The sequence below is a fragment of the Mirounga leonina genome, unplaced genomic scaffold (genome assembly GCF_011800145.1).
Source record: "Mirounga leonina isolate KUSES-001 unplaced genomic scaffold, KU_Mleo_1.0 Mir_129, whole genome shotgun sequence".
NCBI lineage: Eukaryota > Metazoa > Chordata > Mammalia > Carnivora > Phocidae > Mirounga > Mirounga leonina.
The window spans coordinates 17,526,688-17,547,029 of record NW_023270323.1 but is presented as its reverse complement, the minus strand read 5'-3'; the positions used below and the strand labels follow the sequence as shown (position 1 = coordinate 17,547,029).

Genomic DNA, 20,342 nt, shown 5'->3' with positions numbered 1-20,342 from the left:
TGCTTTCTTCCCAGGGAGTCGAGAAGTGTCTTTCTGAGGAGCACGTAGGCATCCATAATAAAATCTGCATGCCAGAGTGACCAATTTAAAGCTTGTTCCTCTGAAAATTCATCTTTCCTAATTCTAGCACTAGACAGAGTGGGAAGAAAGACATGGTTTAGTGAATTTCCATGAAAGTCAAGTTATTCCCAAGTTAACTGGGGTTTAAAAAAAAAAAAACTATAGAAAAGCAGTGGCTTTGTTTGCACAAATTTATAAGTGCCATTTTAGCAATGTCTTACATGGACTTGTGACTTGCACCACGTTAACTTCCTGCTTATTGTTTATATATCATGAAAAAAATTCTTGTATTTCAGACTGAGAATCCTTTTATTCTAATAAGCCTGTTTGCCAATGCTGACACTGTTCTATTTAGCAAAAATTCTAGAATCATCCTCTCTCATTAAGATGCATCCTGTAAAATTAAAAAAAAACTGCACTTGAAATGCAATTAAAAGATGTGTGTAATTATTTATGCTGCCTTGACATGTTTGACTACGAAAAAGGGTAAAATACAATGACCTTTCATTCATTAAATGTGCTACCAAATAAGGACGATGTGACAGTAAACTGGGGCCTCGCCACCTTTCCTTATCAAATGTAGAGAGATGTGTTAGTCAATGTGCAGTGATCATTCACCCCCAGCAACATATCAGTTTAGGGGCTGAAGACATCATTTTATGTTTTAATGTTGAAATCATATGATGTTGGCTTCTTCAAAAACAAAATATCTAATGGGACTTTAGTGTAAATGCTTTAGGAATTAAATTTTGCAGACACTAGATTGGCTTGCCATTCTTGAACTTTGGAAACCCCTGCAGAAGAATCCAAAATGAGGTTACATATGAGTAAGGAAAAAATCATTATGCCTTTGGAATCCAATATAAACCAAAACAATTTAGCTGTTACTGGGTCTTGCAAAATGATACACAGAAAAGTAAATCCACAAAGGAATTCCACAGCAAGTCATTGCTGCAAACAAATCGCACATTCACTTGCTTCAGTTACTTTCAAGATTATATTTTAAATTACAGAGCACAAGCAGAGAGAACTGAAGAAAGGATCGTCTTATATTCCAGTGATGTGGCCTGGAGGTGGTAGCTAAATAAGCTCTTTACACACATTACTGAATAATCTATACACTCGAATAATTAAAAGCAACAATCCCAGTTTACTCATAAAAAGTTCTTCCAGGGTCCCCTTCAGAGTAGTTACAGATGTTCCTCTGCTTCCAATCTAAATGAGCTTCAATAAAATGTGTTTTACAACTCTCCTTGGTACATTTAGATTCCTAATGAATGTCAAAAAATTCCCCTTTCCTTCAATCCCATTTAAACAAATTGGAAACTAAGTTCTTTACCTCTCCCAGAAATAATCTAATAGTTTCATCTAAGAAAAACTTTTTATAAAAACTCTTATGTCCAGCTTAGTTTCCTACAGCTCTTAAAATTTGATTCTGTAGACTATGACTATAAGCAAGGTTTTTATTTTATGAAGCCACATAAAAGTCATCATTGAGGAACCTGAGGGGTGGGGCGGGGTTGACCGACATAACAGACTTCAAGTACTTTGTGTTTTTAACCTAACACCTGTGGGACACTCTTTCTTAGAAATTCTCAGTTTCTGATATCTGAATTTCTTTGGATTTTCTGAATAAACTCAAAGTGAGAATGTTCACTATAGAAACACACACACACACACACACAAAGGTTTACACAATTTCATTAAAATAATAACCAGTGGTTGAACTTAAACCAAGTTGCAGCAGTTAGGTGCCACAGCTATCTTATTTCTGTGCTCAAAAAAAAGTTCAATATGGGACCTTTTGATAATATATTCAGTAGAATCTCACATTCTGCAAACTGGCTTTTTCCCAAATTCTGCCATCTGATCTGTTTTCTGCTGGTGCCTTTCATTCTCTCATAAGGCAGGTGGTCAGAATTGAGCAGACAACTAGTCACCTCATGGTCAAAAAGATGCTTGTATTATGATAAATTGACCCCATGACTGCTAAGTGTTTTTCGCTATTCCTTGAGCACAATCATCACTTTTTAAAATGTATACTAACTTGTCAATTAAAACAACAATTTATTAATAAAATGTATGACATCGATTCTGATAATAAGAAAATCATGAAAGAAAAATATTTGACAGAGAATATTGTGAAATTCCATTCTTTCCAGAATCTTCATTTTCCTCCATAAGAAAAAGCCTAATACGCAATGTTTTTCAAAGGACTCTGATGCTTAAATTATCAAGTGTTGAGGAGATGAAGGCAAGAAGTATCACACTGGTAGTTTGTTATTTGTGGAACTATCTTAATTGATAAAAACAAAACTTCTCTCATGAATTAGGAAGTTGACACGTCAGTCACGGATGGTCAACTGAAATAATATTTTACTCAATGTCTTAGAAATTGTAGGAAGAGTTGGCCATTGAATGAAATAAGCAGTGGAGAGTGAAATACATCTCTAAGACTATTGAGTTGACTATAAACTACCTCAAATATCAGTCTAAGTACTGTCTTAAAACTTCCCAAAGACACTAAAATTTTTTTCTGCCACATACAATTGAAGCATAAGGTCTCGTTCACAAAATGTATAATCATTCAGGATTATTGCCTAAAATTGTAAAAATATTTAAATTGCAGCATTGTAACCAAAATATAGCCATAATTGCTTGCCAATTAAGTGCCAGATAATGACTAGCTGGCCAGCCTTTCATCACTACTTCAGGCTCCGTCATGACACAGTGGTGATGGAGACAAGGCCTGGTAGGAGCAAAGATCTTCTGAAATGTCTTTACCTTTTGGATTCATTCTTTCATTTCATAAGGGTACTAACAGATAATTATGTATTTTTAAAGCTGGTGTCTTAAAAAGACATATTTTTAAGTTCTCTCATCGTTTACTCTCTTCTGATCACTTTGGCCTTCTCACTCTTGTTTGGACACATGAAGCATGCTGCTGTCACCCAGTCTTTGTTCTTGCCCTTCCCTCTACCTTCCATGTTCTTCCCCTCAATTTCAGTCTGCCTCACTCGCTGACTTTCAAGATTTTGTTCAAAGAACTTGCCATCAGAGAGACTATCCCTGCCCACACATTGTAAAATATTAACTACTTCTCTTCCAAAAATCTCTAGGCCTTTACCCAGCTTTATTTTTCCTCTTGTACCATGTTGTATGTTATACCTTTATGGATCGATTGATTTAGTGTTTCTCCCACTAGAATTTAAGTTCCACAAGAGCAGGAATTTTGCCTGTTTTGCTTATTAGGATATAACCCAGCACCTGCAATTATAACAGGCATACAGTTGATGCTCAATAAACATTTGTTAAATGAATGAATAAAGTCAACATCACATACTTGGAGAAGCTATTATGAAATACTCTCCTGTATAAATCTCAGGGTAGAAGTACTGCTATGCATTCTTAATTTTTAAAACCATATATGTGTATATATAGTTGCCTCATACGTGTTAGATGCAATTTGTATTATTCAATTTGAAGGAATTAAGTAGTTTTTAAAGACTTTTAATTTGTGGGTAGGGATATGGAAAGAGGGGCCATGTTTATAATTAAAATATTGGAAGAATCTGTATTAGTAGTCTACTGATTGTGTGATCGTCGTATATCTTCCTAGGGTTGCTTCTCCTTACTTCCTCTTCTTTATTTCACATTCACACACGTTCATAGGAAAATACTTGAGATTATTGCCTCTACTTTTTAAATAATTCAAGATGTACACTCATCAGCAATATTAAGTTCTTGGGTCATGTAATAAACATCAGGTTATGTATTTAGCGCAGACCTTGACATATCATAGTTTAGTACGGACTTGTGTTTGAATATTGCAACAGTGAGTTATCAGCTGTATGACTTTGAGTAAGTTTCATAATTTCTCTGTAAAATGAATATAACAGCTATCTCACAAGTTGATTATGAAAATTTAATGAGATAATATATTAAAAATTCAGCATGATATGCAAATTACACAAAAAGTTTTCCAACGTATGTTAATTTTTTTACTTTCCTTTAAAGAATTATTGGAGAACTGCCAAAAATCCACTTTTTTGGATAATAATGACACTATTAAGATTAATGGCTTTGATTATCGATTATAATATAGCTAATATTTACTGGATATTTATTTTGTGCAAAGTGTTATCTAAGTAAAATATATATTTTATCTCTTTAAACCTCACAAAAGCAGCATGATGGGATATTATCTTACTTTCCTCATTTTAAAGTTGAGAAAACTATCCAAGGCCACACAGGTTGAAAATAATAAAGCAGGTATCTGAGTCGGGTCTTTCTGATATTGAATCACATCCTTTTAATCACTATAGTACCTATTTTATGAATGTCTTTGAGAGTACTGTGTTTGAAGACACAAAGATGTTTGAGGATTGTATATTCATATACTGTATATATAATATACATATACTATATATTTAATTCCATTCAATTAAAAACATTTAACAATCACTTAATATGTGATAGTGTTTATTAGATGCTATCATATATGGAATTGTTTTCAATTAGCAATAATTGCGCCTCAGATAAACCTCATTGGCTACGATACTGCCACTGCACAAAGCTCATATATGGAATTATAAATATATTATAACCTTTGACTTCAAGGAGCTCTTTATATGTATATGACTGTGTATGTGTGTGTATTAATATATCCTTTATGTGCCTATAAGTAACAGATCAACTTCTTGAATCGAGGTTTAAAAAAATTTTAACAAATATATTAATCATACAAAATTAGTCAATGAAATATTATTCCTAGAAGTCAAACTGGACACCATCAGAAAATGTTATTTTTTTATGAAGAAGATGAAAGTGTGTAACAAGCACATCAACTAGAAAACTTTGAGAGAATATTAGGGGCAAAATAATATTTGTGACTATAACAATCTCCATACATAGGCTCTGATTCCTAGAATATTAGAGTTTATTTTTTTAATTTTTTTCAATATTTCATTTATTTATTTGAGAGAGAGAGAGAGAGCACAAGCGAGGGTGGGGGTGGACGTGGGTAGGGGTTAAGGGAGAGGGACAAGGAGACTCTGTGCTGAGCACAGAGCCCAGTGCGGGGCTCGATCGCAGGACTCTGGGATCATGACCTGAGCTGAAGGCAGATGCTTAACTGCCTGAGCCCCCCATTATTTCCATTGATATAGGTAAAATAATTAACATCTGGCTGGATTCATAGACTTTTCCAAGGGAAAATTACTTATTGTCCAGGTAGTGTTAAACAAAAATGTCTTATATCTGTGGTTTTTAACCTGTGCTCTGGTCACTTGAAGTTTCCAGGGATGAAGTTCAGAATGGCCAGGACCCCAGGACCTTCGCATTTTCCATTTATACATTGGGGTTCCATGAAAGACCATATAAGAGAGACATATCATAGTGGAGAAGAGGCAAATGGTGTCTGGACTAAACTAATCCATTCCCTTGTTCTTTGGGGCAATTAAATGACACAGAATTATCACTTTTGGGTTCTCAATGAATAATTCTTAGATATTCTGGGGATTACTCACTTTGAAGTTTGGGAATCTATTGTTGATTGGGCATCTCACACTTGGCTCCACTAGCTTGTACAATACTCTCCTCTCAGGTCGTCATTATTGCCCCCACCGCTCATGTCCATAGCAGATATTACTAATTTACTATGGCATTCTTTGCCATTGAACCTAAGAAAGATCTCCGAGGTTTTATTAACATGGTACCCCGGGTAGCCAATACCAATTGATCAGCATTATCATGTGTGATGAAAGCGATTTGCTCTTCCTGGTTCATTAGGAAAAACTGAGCATATTTGAATTATAGGGTTCAGTTTTTAGTAATAACTCCAATTACCACACAATCCTGGACAAGACATTTACCCTCCCAGTGTCTCAACTTCATTACTTACATAATGGAGACAATAATTACTTTTACAATGATTACTTAGCTTCTAAGTTATAGGATGGTTGTAAGCATAAATGAGATTGTATATGAACATCCTTGGAGAAAAATAAAAACCTCAGGAACACCTATACTACTATAAGTTATAATTATCTAAGTGTGGAGAATTCCCTACCAAGAGTAAAGTCCAAAGTTATTCCCATTTTTTGCTTCTTTTACCTCTAAGTTCTCCTTTTTCCTTATCTATAAAATGTCAATATTAATACTTATAGAGCTATTATGAGGATTGAATGAAAACATATGCAAAAGACCCTAACTTAGCTTTTGGCAGAATTCAGACTCCATAAAGTGTCATTATCATCTTCCTTACTAGCCATTTCTCTGGCCATTGTTAGCAAAGTTATGGTTGAGTGGCTCTGACCCCTCAGTATAAATGAGCATGTTCAGACCACACCAACATAAAAACCAGGAGGATCTGACATGTAGTATGGTGACTATAATTAACAATATCATAATAGAATAGTCAACAGTCACTAAGAGAGTAGATCTTAAATGGTCTCACCACAAAAAGAAATGGTAATTATGTAAGGTGATGGAGGTATTAACTAACCCTTCCGGGTAATCATTTTGCAATATAGAAGTATGTCAAATTATCACTTTGTACACCTTATACTTACACAATGTTATATGTCAATTATATTTCAACAAAGCTGGGAAAAACATAAAAAAAAACAAAACAGGAAATAAAATCCAGTGGAGGTTTGGGGTTTTCTGATGGTGATGTATGGGACTGGTTATATAAGTTTGATGATTCATTCCAGAAAGTAAATAAGGTGAGAAAGGAAATGCATGCATGAGAAATGTTGGGTGAGATGAGGCTAGTTGTAATCCAGAAGGCTGCAACTTTTTGACAATGAAAACATGATGATTATATCATCATCACCATGACTGGTATATAATGCAGGCTTACTAACTGGCAGGCACTACAGTAATTGTTAAATACATTATCTGATTTACTCTTGCTAGTAATCCTAAGAAGGCTTCTGTTACAGACAAGAAAACTGAGACCTGGAGAAATTAAATAATTTGAAAGCAATGGAACTGGGAATGAATTCAGACATAAGTAACTCTTATTCACATAATTAATATAAAAGTCAAGCTGTGGTTCATGAATCCAATAGATTTCTAAATGAGAAGAAAAGGAAGATGGAAGAATGAGGAAAGAAGACCTTTAAAAGTAGAGTTGCAATAAAATACAGGATGCCTAGTTAAATTTGAATTTCAGCTAAAAAATAAATAATGTTTAGAATAAATATGTGCCAAATATTATTTATTTGTTACATGTATATTTTGTGAAATGCTTTAGCACAGTGAAGTTAGTTAACACATCCTTTACTTCACATAATTACCTGTTGTTGTTTTTATGGTGAGAACATTAAAGTTTTACTCTCATAGGGACTTTCAAATATACAGATAGTATTGTTAACAATAGTCACCATACTGTACATTAGATCCCCAGAAATTATTCATCTTGTAACTGAAAGTTTGTGCTCTTTGACCAACATAACCTCATTTTGCCCACCACTTTGCCCCTAGAAACCACAATTCTACTGTTTCCATGAGTTCAATATTTTTAGATTCCACATATCAATGAGATCATACAGCATTTGTCATTTCCTATCTGAATTAATTCACTTAGCACATTACCCTCAAGGTCTATCCATGTTGTTGCAAATGGCAGGATTTCCTTCTTTTTTATGACTGGATAAGAGTCCACTTTGTGTGTGTGTATGTGTGTGTGTGCGTGTGTGTGTGTGTGTGTCTGTGAATAATCTCAGATCTTTATCCACTCATCTGTCAACAGATACTTAAGTTATTTCCATGCCTCGGCTATTGAAAGTAATGCTACAATGAACATGGAACTGCAGGTATTTCTTCAAGATAGTGATTTCATTTCCTTCAGATATATACTCACAAGTGAGATTGCTGGATTATATTATTCTAGTCTATTTTTAGTTTCTTAAAGACGCTCCATACTGTTTTCCTTAGTGGCTGCACCAATTTACATTCCCACCAATGATACACTAGTGTGCCCTTTTCTCCTTATCTTCACCAGCATGTGTTATCTCTTCTCTTTTTGATAATAGCCAATCTAACAGGGGTGAGGTAATATCACAGAGTTTTCACCTATGTAAAACTCCTAGGAGTTTTACAGTTTTAGGCCTTACCTCTAAGTCCATAATCCATTTTGAGTTAATTTTGTGAATGGTATAAAGTAAGGGCCCAATTTCATTCTTTTGGATGTGAATATCCAGTTTTCTCAGTACCGTTTATTGAGACTATCCTTTCCGCATTGAATATTCTTGGCTCCCTTATCAAATATTAGTTAATGGTATATGCATAGGCTTATTTCTAGGCTCTTGATCCTGTTCAATTTGCTTATGTCTTCTTTTGTGCCAGTACCATATGGTTTTGATTACTATAGCTTTGTAATGTAGCTTGAAATTAAAAAGGGTAATGACTCCACCTTTGTTCTTTCTCAAGATTGCTTTGGCTGATTGGGGTCTTTTGTGGTTCTATACGAATTTTTTGATTATTTTTTTCTATTTATGTGGAAAAATTCCATTGGCATTTTCACAGGGATTGCACTGAATGTGTAGATGGTTTTGGGTAATATGGACATTTTAACATATTACTTCTTCTGATCCATAAATATGGAACATCTTTCCATTTGCTTGTGTCTTCTTCAACTTCTTTCATCAATGTCTTATAGTTTTTGGTGTATAGATCTTTTATTTCCTTAGTAAATTTATTCCTAAGTATTTTATCGTATTTAATGCTTTGCTAAATCGGGAAACTTTTTAAAAGGGGAAACAGCAAGCTAATGAAGAATGTTCACTAAATAAGATACATACATAAGGAACATTTTCCGTAACACATTATGAGAAGCAAAATTCTTAATCATATCTACTACAGGCTACTTGATTTCTTTATTTCAGAGAAAAAGAATGCTTGCTGATGATACAGTATTTTTTCCTATAGAAATGGCTTTTTATCAATTTTTTAAAGTTTCTTTTAGGTTATAGAGTCTCTGAAAATCTAATAGACGCTACAGACTATCTCTCCAGAAAAAGCTTATACACATGCCCAAATCCTCTCCCAAAGCCAGTAGAGACCATAAAGAAAACCCGTGCTTCAAACCATTCAAAAGGAGACAACATGGCTTACTGTACAATGTGCCTTGAAGTCAGAAGAACAACATGTCTCACATAGTGATAGACTAGTAATTGTTGAACACCTAAGTCTTGGGGTGGGAGAGCCAGTTCCAGGGTATAAACAATCCCACTGTGGCTGATTTAAAGCTACCTGCATAGTATGGCATCACTGAGCACAGAGTTGGGAAGACATGCACAGTAGCACAACACTGTATGGTATTCCATTCATATACATACACGAACCATAAATGTAAAAGACCTCAAGTACATAGATAATAGTAAAATGTAATGAAATATTTAGAGCATGATGAGTTCTATGTATTACCTTTTTAAATATAATTTATGTAATCATAAGTTTATATAATTTAATTTTTACTAATGGCCATATTTAACAATATCTTGCAAATTTCCTGAAAATTTCACAAGAAACTCTCACTGGTTCAGCACAGCACTGGCTTGGCTCCTCATGGAGTCTCCAAATAAGTCTTATAGTTGTCATAAGAATTGAAGACAGGTAATGCAATACTCAGAAGTTTCTGAATAAAGCAAGTAATTATAAATGAAAGTATTGTTGCTATTACTATTAACGAGTAACTTTATACACAAAAGCTATTCTTCTTATTTTAGCCAGTGACACAAGAGAATTAATATTTTTCTGTAATTTTCTGTGTTACTGTTCAATAAATGGGGACAGAGGAATGCACTTTGTTCCTTCCAGTGTAAGTGATGTTGACAATAAATTCAGTTTTGAAAAGTACACTCACATACTTGCTATATGATAAATGAGTCCAATAATATCACATTATAAATGGAACTTGATGATTTCAATATAATATACTTCATAAGTGGTATTTTATTGGGTTAAACTTCCCATGGAATAGCATATAATTTTCTCCACAATATACTAACGGTTCACTTGGTCACTGAAGTTTTTAAATTTATTTTCTTCTATCTACACTCTCTGCTGATTTTAGGTGCTTAAAGAATAACTGGATTTCAATTCAAGTTTATATGCTCTCATTAAAATAATAATCCTTGCTTTTTAAAAAATTCATTTAAAAACATATTTTATCTTGTTCTCATTTCCTTTTCCCTCTCTAAATGTGACGATATTAAAAGTAGTACTGCAGCTGTTTTGACAAGCTACTTAACCATTGAGACAAGAAGGGAACAGCAACATCCAGTGAATGTTTTTTTTTTTTTAAGTTCCATAAATTGCCCCTTTGTTTCTATGATATGTCGATAGACTGCAGATACTGTGTGTTTCTCTATATCATTCTCCTACAGCAGGATGAAACTGCCAGGACCCCTTCTAGAAGGTCATCATTTATGGAATAACCACAAATGCGATCAATCAAGTCATTCCAATGGAGCAATAGCCAGTATGACCTCAACAGACTTCGGCTTTTGGAGCCAGATCGCTTTAGTGACAGACATAACCCTGGTGGGTCGGCAGCATCCTTCACTGCTCACTCTGCCATCTGCCACTGTGGAAACTTCATCATTAAAGGCAGAGTTGTGCTGGACAAATTTGCAAATGGTTTTGAGAGCATTATTATTGCACAGAATGTTACCATCTGTAAGTAGGCAAATCTGAATTAAACAATGTATGTCTACCTAACTTTCTTTCTCTGTGTATATCTTAATAGAAAATGTGCATGCATTAATCTCAAAATTGGAACAGTTCAAAAAGGAACATTTCCTTTGTATGATGGAATTAGAGCCTTGCAAAGGACCTTGCGAGCTTAACTTCTGACTTTTAAATACATCTGCATTTAAACTACGACAGATCAAAGAATATCTATGTTATTTTGCCTGTCCTTCTTCACAAAGTATTTTTAATTGTCTGATTTAACTCACATTTTCTATTGCATTATCATATTATTATCAAATATTCCCATTTCCATATATATGTATGTATGCTTTTTAAAAAAATATTTCAACTGTATCTTTGAGATAGCACCAGCTACCCTCTTGCAACTTTCAATGCCATGAAATAAATTATAGAGATTATAAAGACAAATTAATGAAAACCTTTAAACCAGAATTTTCAATTCATAAGCCAGGACTGTTTTATACATATGATATGTATGAGATATATATTAAGTATGTATATATTTATATATATTCATATTCTTTAGGTCCTACTACATAGGATTAAGATTAATATAATTGTTATTGTATAAGTATAATAATATAGTATTTTATATTATGTTGTTATATTATTATTATTATATTTTTATAATTGTCAGTGTACAGACGAGGTAACCAAGGGCAACTTGCTGCTCAGGACCAACAGTTTGTAAGCTATAGATTAGAGATTTTTAACTCAGCCTATCTGGGTCTAGAATCTGTTATCACCTGATCAGAGTCTGGATCTCTAGAGTTTAAAAAGATGTTCATAGATGCTCTGTGGTAATGATGGAAGTAGAAGAAGGTGTTCTATGGACACAAAAAGTAAAGAATGGCATTATAGAATTTTCTGTACCAAGTGTTAGTGCTCAAATGTACTGCCCAAATACACTCACTTTTCACTGTTGAATTTTAAAGACAGAAGGAAAATATCAAAGAGACACAAAGTACCTAATTTTTTTTTTAAGATTTTTTTTTTTTTTTTTTTTTTTATTTGAGAGAGAGAATGAGAGACAGAGAGCATGAGAGGGAGGAGGGTCAGAGGAAGAAGCAGACTCCCTGCCCAGCAGGGAGCCCGATGCGGGACTCGATCCCGGGACTCCAGGATCATGACCTGAGCCGAAGGCAGTCGCTTAACCAACTGAGCCACCCAGGCGCCCACAAAGTACCTAATTTATTATAAATATAAGGTTAAGTTCCTAGTACTTGCCCAAGATGTTTGCTTTGGAGAAAGATCTCAGTCTTTTACTCCATCATGTAATTGTTCTGGGATTGTTATCCTGGTCATCTACTCTGGACAGTCAGATGCTGTATCTACCTAGTCTCAAACAGAAGAACCTGAACAGAGAGGTAGGAGGTTAACCTGGCCTGCATGAATGGAGGCAAGGCACTGGCAAATCATGTGTGGAGCACAAGATCCTATCTTTAAGTCACAGTAAACCTTCCCATTTAAAAACCTGGCCTAATGCTTTTCTCATTGTCTGACAAATCACAATCCCCTCTCTCTTCTGTGTGGAAAAGCTAATAAAAATAAAGCATGGAGAGAGGGCAGAGGCTTAGATGGATATTTTGTCATGTGAGGAATAATGGAAAACCATGAACAGATATTCAAAAAACTACCTCTTCAATTCTCACTATGGTACATCTTTGATATTAGAAAACATCTTCGCGGGGCACCTGGGTGGCTCAGTTGTTAAGCGTCTGCCTTCAGCTCAGGTCATGATCCCAGCGTCCTGGGATCGAGCCCCACATCAGGCTCTCTGCTCCGCGGGACACCTGCTTCTCCCTCTCCCACTCCCCCTGCTTGTGTTCCCTCTCTCGCTGTGTCTCTCTCTGTCAAATAAATAAAATCTTAAAAAAAAAAAAAAAGAAAGAAAACATCTTCGCAAATTAAATGTTTGGATATGTCCTGTAGTAAAGGTAGATTAATAGAACTAGTGTATGAATAACAGTAAAATTATATTAAAAATAGTAAAACACTGTCTACTCCAAATTATCTGTGTCATTAAAGCCTTCTGCTCATCAAAGACATTTCAAAATAGGGTATGGAAACATTTTGACAATGGGGGGGGAGGGATGAGTAACAATAATCTTTTTTTCATTGATCTTATAACAAAACCAAATAGCTTTGCTTAAAATTTTATGTTCGGGGGAAGATGCAGAGTGGGAGCACTCTAGGTATACCTGGTCCCACAAATACAATTACATGAAACTCACATCAGTGTAAATAACCCAGAGAATGACCTGAAGACAGGCAGAACAAGCTCCACAGCTAAATGTAGAGAAGAGGCCACACTGAAGAGTGTAGGAAGGGCCAAGAGACAGGAAGTAAGCAGACTCATGGGACTGTCCATCTGTCCATGGGAGGGAGGGACTCTGTGGACACAAAGAGGGGAGTGAAACAGACTCCCAAAATGGAGAACCTGCCCTCCAAAGAAGACAAATCACTATAACATTTGGCTTTGAAAACCAGAGGGGCAGAATTCCATGAGTTCTTACAACCCATGAGACTTAAACCCTGGAATTTTTAAAAATCAGTAGGCTTGGCTCTGGGAGAGTCAGGAGGACCAGAGGAAACTGATTGCCCACCTTCAAAGAGACAGCACAACTAGCAACCCACAGAGATACAGCATAGAAGCAGCAGTTTGAAAGGTTCTAGCTCATAGAGGAGGGAGAGTTATTTGCTAATCTCAAATCAGGTCCCAGAGGGACAGAAATTATTGGGGAACTCCTCCAGGAACAAAGAAACTGACAGGCACCATTTCCTTCCTCCACCGCACAGTGTAAACACAGGGCCACCCAAGGGACATGTTATCTAACTTGCTAGCAATGTCCCCATCCCCCCTGCACTGTGCTCCCACCAATCTACTCCTCTGGATAGCCCACTGCAGCCCTGGCACTGAAGGGCCCCTTGCACAGAGACCCCAGGGCACATAAAGCTTGCTAGCACCACTGCACACCCCCCTACTGCCCCCCAGTGCTGTGCTTCAGTGGATCTGCCCTCTGCAATACTCTCTGGGAGCTCATGCAGGGCTGTGCCACAGGCCTGGAAGTGTGTAAGCAACCCTTACAGTGGCCAGTGCCACTCCAAAGTGACTTCTGCTTCAGAGAGAAGGAAAGATAACCACACACACCAGTCAGATGTGGGTCCCAGAAGTGGGCTGGAGGCAGACAAGTGGTCTGACTGCAGACCCCACACACCGAAGAAAGCTTCTCAGGGGCAAATAGAAAGGAAATTCATGGCAGTGTGGTGCTACTACATCTCTGGAACCACCTGGTCCGACCAAACTCAAGCCCAAGGAGTCACCAGACTGGCCCATTAACACCACAGGAACCAATCACTACCCACAACAGGCAAAGAACCGTTGCAGATGACTGGACTGAAGGAAAAATTGGCTCAGCCACAACAGAAGGGCACATGCAACACACACAGGAGACACCCCTGAAGCACCAGGTTCTGATGAACAGGGGATGCTACATAGCAGGGCACTAAAGGACCTCTTCTTCATAAGGCCACTACTTTCCAGTGCAGTAGACATGGCTGTCTTTCCTAACACAAAGAAACAGACACAGAAAGTTAGACAAAATGAGGAAACAGAGGAAAGTGTCCCAAATGAAAGAACAGGACACAGCCATAGCAAGAGACCTAAGGAAAACAGATATAATTAATATACTTGACAGAAAATTTAAAGTAATGATCATAAAGATACTCTCTGGACTTGAGAAAAAAGTGATGGAAATTAGTAAGACTTTAACAATGAGATATAAAAGAACCAATCAGAGATTAAGAACACAATAAATGAAATTAAAAATACACTAGATGGCATAAATAGTAGACTAGAAAAAGCAGAAGAATGAATCAGTCACCTAGAGGACAGAGTAATGGACAGTAATCAAGCTGAGCAAGTGAGAGAAAAAATATTATGCAAAAGACTGGACTTATAAAAATCAGTGACACCATCAAGCATCATAACATTCACACTATAGGCATCCCAGAAGGAGAAGAGAAAGAAAAGGGGGCAGAAAATTTATTTGAATAAATAGTAGCCAAAAACTTCCTGAATCTGGGGAAAGAAACAGAAATCCAGAACCAGGAGGCACAGAGATTCCCCAAGAAAATGAACCCAAGGAGGACCACACGAAGACACACGGTAATTAGAATGGCAAAAAGTAATGATAAAGACAGAATTTTAAAAGCAGTAAGAGAAAAGAAAGCAGTTACATACAAAGGAAATCCCATAATGCTATCAGGTGATTTTTCAGCAGAAATCTTGTAGGCCAGAAGAGAGTGACATGATATAGTCAAAGTGCTGCAAGGAAAAAATGCAGCCAAGAATACTCTATCCAGCAAGGTTATCATTCAGAATAGAAGGAGACATAAAGAGTTTCTCAGACAAACAAAAATTAAAGGGATTTATGACCAATAAACCAGCCCTACAAGAAATGTTAAAAGGGACTCTGAGTGGAAAGATCATGAACAAGAGTAAAGAAAGTAAGAAGCAGAAAGGCAGTAAAAATAAGTATATCTGTAAAAAGGAATCCAAGTATATCATTAAAGAAAGACAACTAACGGTGAAAGAAGAGAACAAGAGAAGAAGGGAACAAATAAAAATGACCATGAAATGAGTAACAAAATGTCAATAAATGCATACCTACCAATAATTACTTTGAATGTAAACTGACTAAATACTCCAATCAAAAGACATAGGGTGACAGAATGGATAAAAAAGCAAGATTCATCTATATACTGCCTACAATAGACCTCATTTCAGACCTAAAGACACATGCAGATTGAAAGTGAAGAAATGGGGGAGTATTTATCATGCAAAATGGATGTCAAAAGTAAGTCAGGGTAGCAATACTTATACTGGACAAAACAGACTTTAAAACAAAGATTATAATGAGAGACAAAGAAGGACACTATATAATCACTGAGGGGACAATTCAACAAGAAGTATAACAATTGTAAATATGCACCCAACATGGGAGCTCCCAAATATTTAAAGCAGTTAACAACAAGCATAAAGAAAGTATTCAGTAGTAATACAATAGTAGTAGGGGACTTTAATACCCCACTTACATCAATGGATAGATCATCCAAATAGTGGCTTCAAATGACACATTGGACTAGATGGATTTAACAGATATATTCAGAACATTTCATCCTAAAAAGGTAGAATACACATTCTTTTCTAATGCACAAGAAACATTCTCCAGAATAGATTATGTTTTAGACCACAAAACACATATCAACAAATTCAAAAAGATCAAAATCATTCCATGCATCTTTTCTGACCACAACACTATAAAACTAGAAATCCATCACCAGAAAAAAACCTGGAAAGAACACAAATATAAGGAGGCCAAATCACATGCTGCTAAACAATGAATGGGTCAACGAAGAAATCAAAGAGGAAATAAAAAAATACATGGAAACAAATGAATAAGAAACACAATGGTCCAAAATCTTTGGGAGACAGCAAAAGCTCTTCTAAGAGGGAAGTTTATAGCAATACAGGCCTACCTCAAGAAGCAAGAAAAATCTCAAATAAATAACCTAACCCTACACTAACAGAGCTAGAAAAAGAAGAACAAACAAGACCCAAAACCAATAGAAGGAAGGAAATAATAAAGATTAGAGCATAAATAAATGAAATAGAAACTAAAAAAACTGGGCGCCTGGGTGGCTCAGTCGTTAAGCATCTGCCTTCGGCTCAGGTCATGATCCCAGGGTCCTGGGATCGAGTCCCACATCAGGCTCCCTGCTCAGCGGGAAGCCTGCTTCTCCCTCTCTCACTCCCCCTGCTTGTGCTCCTGTTCTCGCTGTCTCTCTCTGTCATATAAATAAATAAAATCTTTAAAAAAAAAGAAACTAAAAAAACTAATAGAATAGATCAATGAAACCAGGAGCTGATTCTTTGAAAAGATCAACAAAATTGATAAACCTTTAGCCAGAGTCATAAAAAAAGAGGACTCAAATAAACAAAATCAAAAATGAAAGAGGAGAAATAACAACCGACAATACAGAAATACAAAGGATTATGAGAATATTATGAAAAATTATACACCAACAAATTGGACAACCTAGAAGAAATGGATAAATTCCTAAAACATACAACCTTCCAAAATTAAATCAGGAAGAAATAGAAAATTTGAACAGACTGATTACCAGCAGCGAAATTGAATCAGTAATCATAAAACTCCCAACAAACAAAAAAGCCCAGGACCAGATGGCTTCCCAGATGAATTCTCTGAAACATTTAAAGAAGAGCTAATACTGGCACACCTGGGTGGCTCAGTTGGTTGAGCATCTGACTCTTGATTTCAGCTCAGGTCATGATTTCAGGGTCCCCGAGCTGGGCTCTGAGCTCAGTGCAGAGTCTGCTTGGGATTCTTTCCCTCCCTCTCCCTCTGTCCTTTATCTCACTCACGTTCTCTCTAAATAAATAAACAAACAAATAAATAAATAAAATCTTCTTCAAACTTTTTAAAAATAAAAAAGAGTTAATGCCTATTCTTCTCAAACTATTCCAAAAAAATAGAAGGAAAACTTTCAAATTCATTCTACAAGGCCTGCATTACCTGATACCAGATAAAGATACTACAAAACGAGCAAACAAAAAAACCAAAAACTACAGGCCAATACCTTTGATGAACATAGATGAAAAAATCCTCAACAAAATATTACCAAACCGAATCCAACAATACATTAAAAAAATCATTCACCACAATCAAGTGGGATTTATTCCCTGGATGTGAGGGTTATTCAATATTCACAAATCAATCAATGTGATATATCACATTAATAAAAGAAAGGATAAAAACCATACAATCATTTCAGTAGATGCAGAAAAAATATTTGACAAAGTACAACATCCATACATGACAAAAATCCTCAACAAAGTAGGTTAGAGAGAACATACCTCAACATACTAAAGGTCATATATGAAAAACTCACAGTTGACCTCATACTCAATGGTGAAAACCTGAGTTTTCCCCTTAAGCTTGGGAATAAGGCAACGATAGTCACTCTCACCACTTTTATTCAACAAAGTACTAGAAGTCCTAGCCACAGCAATCAGACAAAAAAAAAAAAGGGAAGAAGTGGAACTTTCATTATTTGTAGATAGCCTGATACTCTACACAGAAAACCCTAAAGACTCCACCAAAATACTATTAGAACTGAAAAATTAATTCATAGTTTTGCAGGATACAAAACCAATTTACAGAAATCCATGGCATTTCTATACACTAATAATGAAGCAACAGAAAGAGAAATTAAGAAAGCAAACCCAGTTATAATTGCACCAAAAACAATAAAATACTTAGAAATAAACTTAACCAAGGAGTTGAAAAACCTTTACTCTAAAACTATCAAACATTGATAAAAGAAATTGAAGATGGCACAAACAAACTGAAAGATAATCCATATTCATGGATTGGGAGAGCAAATATTGCCAAAATGTCCATACTACCCAAAGCAATCTACAGATTTAATTCAATCCTTATCAAAATACCAATAGCATTTTTCACAGAACTAGAACAAACAATCCTAAAATTTGTATAGCATCACACAGACCCCAAATAGCCAAAACAATCTTGAAAAAGAAAAACAAAGCTGGAGGTATCACAATTCCAGATCTCAAGTTACACGACAAAGCTGTAGTAACCAAAACAATATGGTACTGGCACAAAAACAGACACACAGAAAAATGGAACGGGACAGAAAGGCCCAGAAAAAAACCCCACAATTTTATGGTCAATTAATCTTCGACAGAAGAGGCAGGAATATGTGATGGGGAAAAAGATAGTCTCTTCAACAAATGGTGTTGGGAAACTGGACAGCTACATACAAAAGAATGAAATGGGACCACTTTCTTAACCACTCACCAAATTAACTCAAAATGAATTAAAAACCTAATTGTGAGACCTGAAACCACAAAAATTCTAGAAGAGAGCACAGGCAATAATTTCTCTGACGTTGGCTGTAGCAATATTTTTCTAAGCGTGTTTCCTGAGGCAAGGGAAATAAAAGCAAAAATAAACTATTGGGACTATATCAAAATAAAAAGCTTCTACACAACAAAGGAAACAATCAACCAAACTAAAGAACAGCCTACTAAATGGGAGAAGATATTTGTAAATGACATATCTGATAAAAGGTTAGTATCAAAAACATATAAATAACTTAAATGACGCAACGCCCCCAAAATAATCCAATTAAATATGGGCAAGAAGACAAATAAAATCTTAAAAAAAAAAAAAAAGTGGGAGGGGAGGGCACCTGGGTGGCTCAGTCAGTTAAGCATCTACTTTTGGCTCAGATTGTGATGCCAGAATCCCAGGATCAAGCCTGGCATCAGGAATCCCTGCTCAGAGGGGAGTCTGCTTCTACCTCTCCCTCTACCCCTCCTTTGGCTCATGCTCTCTCTCTCTCTCAGATACATAAATTAAATCTTTTAAAAAATGGACAGAAGAGGGGCGCCTGGGTGGCTCAGTTGGTTAAGCCACTGCCTTCGGCTCAGGTCATGATCCTGGAGTCCCTGGCTCGAGTCCCGCATCGGGCTCCCTGCTCAATGGGGAGCCTGCTTCTCCCTCTGACCCTCCCCCCTCTCATGCTCTCTCTCTCTATCTCATTCTCTCTCTCAAATAAATAAATAAAATCTTTAAAAAAAAAATGGACAGAAGACATGAACAGACATTTCAGCAAAAAAAAAGACATACAGATGGCCAGCAGACACATGAAAAGATGTTCAACATCACTCATCATCAGAGAAATGCAAATCGAAACCCAATGAGCTATCACCTCATGCCTGCCAGAATGGCTAAAATAAAAAACACAAGAAACAACAAATGTTGGCAAGGATGTGGAGAAAAAGGAACCCTCTTGCACTATTGGTGGGAATGCAAACTGATGCAGCCAGTTTGGAAAACAGTATGGAGGTTTCTCAAAAATTTAAAAATTGAACTAGCCTACAATCAGGTAATTCCACTACTGGGTATTTACCCAAAAAATACAAAAACACTAATTTGAAGAGATACATAGATCTCTATGTTTATTGCAGCACTATTTACAATAGCCAAATAATGGAAGCAGTCCAAATGTCCATGGATAGATGAATGGATAAAGAAGAACTGGTATATATATATATACAATGCAATATTATCCAGCCATAAAAAGGAATGAAATCTTGCCATTTGCAATGACATGGATGGATCTAGAAGGTATGATGCCAACCAAAAGAAGTCAGTCAGAAAAAGACAACTACCATATGATTTCACTTATATGTGGGATTTAAGAAACAAAACAAACAAACAAGGAGCAAAAAGGAGAGAAATAGAGACAAACTGAGAAACAGACTCATAACAATAGAGAACAAACTAGTCCTTGCCAGAGGGGAGGTGAGTGGGGCATGGGTGAAATAGGTGATGGAGATTAAAGAGTATATTTATTATTATGTGCACTGATTGATGAATAGAATCATTATATTGTACACCTTAAACTAATATAGCACTGTATGTTAACTACACTGGAATTAA

At 36.0% G+C, this 20,342-nt stretch overlaps 1 long non-coding RNA gene and 1 other non-coding gene across 2 annotated transcripts in view; one reads left to right on the top strand and one right to left on the bottom strand.

Annotated features, from left to right (window-relative positions):
- LOC118010411 overlaps window positions 1–10,791 on the top strand; it is a 28,309-nt gene extending 17,518 nt beyond the window's left edge. The window contains exon 2 of the long non-coding RNA XR_004679192.1: window positions 10,458–10,791. This is a non-coding gene — a long non-coding RNA (uncharacterized LOC118010411). The remainder of the gene's footprint in view (window positions 1–10,457) is intronic.
- LOC118010984 lies at window positions 4,492–4,638 on the bottom strand. Its single transcript, XR_004679387.1, has one exon. It is a non-coding gene; the product is annotated as a U4 spliceosomal RNA (small nuclear RNA).
- Window positions 10,792–20,342: the final 9,551 nt, after the last annotated feature.